The following is a 4099-nucleotide window of genomic DNA, read 5'->3' as shown; positions in this document are numbered from 1 at the left end:
GGTGAATTTAATTCAGATGACCATTATATCTACTACTGTGGGCAAGAATCCCTTAGAAGAAATGGAATAGCCCTCGTCGTCAACAAGAATCCAAAATGCAGTACTTGGGTACAATCTTTAAAATGACAGAAATGATTTCTATTTGTTTCTAAGGCAAACCATTAAATATCACAGTAATCAAAGTCTCTACCCCAATCATTAATGCCGAAGAAGCTGAAATTGACCGATTCTATGAAGATCTACAAGACCTTCTAGAACTAACACCAATTCCAAAGAATGGCAATGACAAAGAATGTTCAAATTACCACACAATTGCACTCATTTCATATGCTAACAAGGTAATGCCCAAACTCCGAGAGAGGCTTCAACAGTATGTGAACTGAGAACTTCAAGATGTAAAAGCTGGATTTAGAGAAAACAGAGGAAAAAAAGAGATCAAATTGCTAATATCCACTGGATCATAAAAAGAGAATTCCAGAAATTCCACATCTACTTCTGATTCATTGACTATGCTAATGGAAAATTCTTAAAGAGATGAGAATACCAGACCACCTTACTTGCTCCCTAAGAAACCTGTATGCAGGTCAAGAAGCAACAGTTAGAACCAGACATGGAACAACTGATTCAAAAATGGGAAAGAAGTACATCAAGGCCTGCTTATTTAACTTATATGCAGATTAAATCATGCAAAATCCCAAGCTGGATGAAGCACAAGCTGGAATCAAGACTGCAGGGAGAAATATCAATAATCTCAAATATGCCAATGACATCACCCTCATGGCAGAAAGTGAAGAGGAACTGAAAAGCTTCTTGATGAAGTTGAAAGCAGAGAGTGAAAAGCTGGCTTAAAGCTCAACATTCAAAAAACTAAGATCATGGCATCTGGTCCCATCACTTCATGGCAAATAGAAGGGGAAAAAAATAGAAGCAATGAGAGATTTTATTTTGGGGGGGTCCAAAATCACTGTGGATGATGACTGCAGCCATGAAATTAAAAGACACTTGCTCTTTGAAAGAAAAGCAAAGTACAGACAGAGTATTTTAAAAAGAAGAGGAATTACTTTGCAGACAAAGGTCTGTATAGTCAAAGCTATGGTTTTTCCAGTAGTCATGTACGGATGTGAGTTGCACCATAAGAAAGGCTGAATGCCAAAGAATGGATGCTTTTGAACTGTGGTGCTGGAGAAGACTCTTGAGAGTCCCTTTGACTGCAAAGAGATCAAACCAGTCAATCTAAAGGAAATCAACCCTGAATGTTCATTGGAAGGACTGATGCTAAAGCTGAAGGTCTAATACTTTGGCCACCTGATGAGAAGAGCTAACTCACTGGAAAAAACCCTGATGCTGGGAAAGATTGAAGACAAAAGAAGAGGATGGCAGAGGATGAGATGGTTGGATAGCATCACTGACTCACTGGATATGGATTCGAGCAAACTTCAGGAGATAGTGGAAAGGACAGGGAGGCCTAGCATGCTGCAGTCCATCAGGTCACAGAATTGGACACGACTTAGCAGCTGAACAAGAACAACAATGAGTGTGAATCTGCTTTACGTAAAGTTATTGGTATCTTTTCTCTCCATTCATTGATAATGACTTACTTTAAGGGAAAGCATTCCTTACTCCTTCCCACCATCTACTTTCCCCCAGCCACTGCCATCTTTCAGGCTGAGTTAGGCACATAAAAATGTGACTTGATATGATTTCCCAAAAGATGGTCTCCATGGATTTTCAGGAGCAGCTAGAGGGTAGGGAGTAGGCCTTGGTTATTTTTGTAGAGAGTCCTTGACTTGGAAGGGGCTCAACAGTTGCTAGCAGAATGATTTCTTGTGCTTAAAAAAAGTGAGTTTCAAATACTATTCAGCTCCTTCTGGCTTCTTTGCTACAGAAGAAAAACGTCCACCTCAGGCCATTCCTACCACTGCAGGGTGATTTTCCCAAAATTTGGGTCCATGTCATTGATCTAATAACACGTAATTTGGGCCATATCCTTTAACCGCTCTGGCCTGCATTCTCCTAATATTCCTATCTTGAAATTTTGAGCATAGAGAAAAATAAGAGTGCTATTACAAAAAAGATTAATTTTATGCTTTTCATAAAGACTTTATAAATCATGAGTTGATTCTAGGGTTTTTTCATTTGGCAAAGAAAAGTGGTATAGTGAAAAGTGAAAGTGAAGTCGCTCAGTCGTGTCCGACTCTTTGCAACACCATGGACTATAGCCCAGCAGGCTCCTCCATCCATGGAATTGTCCAGGCAAGAGTACTGGAGTGGGTTGCCATTTCCTTCTCCAGGGGATCTTCCTCACCCAGGGATCGAACCTGGGTCTCCCGCATTGCAGGCAGATGCTCTACTGTCTGAGCCACATAATGTAGATATTTTCAATAGGAAAAATGACACACATATCCAATGAAGATCAAATGAACTAATAGATGTGAAAGACATTGAAAATGATATGTAGTAGTATTATGTAAACATAAACATGAAGGTTTGTATTAGGTATGTTATATTAAAAACCTTTTCACTAGGATTTCCAAAGAGAGTAAAGGCAGTGGCTTCTGTTCTTACGGTTAGGGAGGAAACATACACGTATGAAACCACTGGGGGAAATTTCAACGCAGAATACAAGGAGTTTATATTGTGCAGAGAGGCTGCTCATAAATGATGAAGATGCATTTTAACTGAAAATTCAAGCATACCTATAGTGGAGGTCAGTTCATTCATTCAATAATGGTCATTTGTAGGAAATAATGGGAAAACAGTAACAAAGAATATGAAGCTATAATGAATTAAAATCGTGTAATAAAAGTGATACTGACACAGCACAAAATCTTGCTGCTTGAATATTAAAAGCCTGCAGATCAGATAAACTATCACTAAATTCAGTTCATTTCTAAGTGAAACTCATCTAATTTTTATTTTCTGGATTCGTTTTATTTGGGAAAATACTAAAATAGACTCACAACCACTCAGCTAGCAACATCATCAGCCAAATGCTACCTATTACAGAGAATTTCAAATCTTTTAACAGGGTTTGTTTGTTTTTTTAATTTCACTGGGTTTGGTTTTTTGTTTGTTTTGAGATTTAATCACTGTGTACTAAATACAAATTAGATTAACTAATACTGATGCCCACCACTTTTTACCTTACAAAGCCTTTTATGCACATTAGCAGGTCAATTTAAGGAATATTTAGCAAGACAGGTTCTATATAAAATAATTTTCATGTTACAGATAAGAGAGTAAGACACAATTACTTAACTGAAGGCGATACTCACTCTAGAGAAAGGTGAGGATTGGGGTGGTTACAGTCACAATGGAATGAAAGAAATTCTTTAGTTTTCAAAGTGTGTTATGGATGATATGTCATTTATTTCTGAAATGTTCTTTTACCAGCAGAATCAAACTAAATAAAAATGAAGTATGTCTGACCTGGACTAAGGTCCCACTGTGCTGTCTAACTCATTGTTAGTTATCCTCAAGCATCATAAATATGTTCTGATTTAGGACCATCTGCCTTTTCCATCAGTTAGTCTTTCTCTTTACATATCACCATATATATAATTAGCAAAATAGTTTCATATCTACTCTTTAACCACACATACTTACATACCTCCCATGCTTATATGAAATAAAGGATGTTAATGTTTAAAAACTCAAGAAATTCCATTTCAATGGTCTTCTACTTGGCACATGCTGATCTATTTACTCCCAATGACCTGAAAGCCAGAGAAAGAAAAACTCACACTGCTGAAAAACTCATTGCCAGAATCTTGGAGGAATTTTCTTTTTTTTAACTATAAGATTAAGTTGTAATAAATAGTAATCATCATCAGTATATGATATATCTCAACAAGGAGAACAGCTCCTTCCTACCTGTGGCCGACATTTCTGATTGGCTTGCACAACAGCTGTATTTCCAAGTTCCTTCTCCTTTGCCCCAGAAAGACCTGCTTTCCAGACATATCAATGCAGCCCCCTCCTCCTGACTTGAATGGGAACAGCTGTCAGCTTAAGACCATATGGGGACATGCATGTGGATAAAAAGCCAACATTCAAAGGATAACAGAGCAGAAAGTTAGAAAGTTGTTAATAGTGGAAC

Source organism: Capra hircus, chromosome 21 (genome assembly GCF_001704415.2).
Source record: "Capra hircus breed San Clemente chromosome 21, ASM170441v1, whole genome shotgun sequence".
Taxonomy (NCBI): Eukaryota; Metazoa; Chordata; class Mammalia; order Artiodactyla; family Bovidae; genus Capra; species Capra hircus.
Note: the sequence above shows the minus strand (reverse complement) of the source record.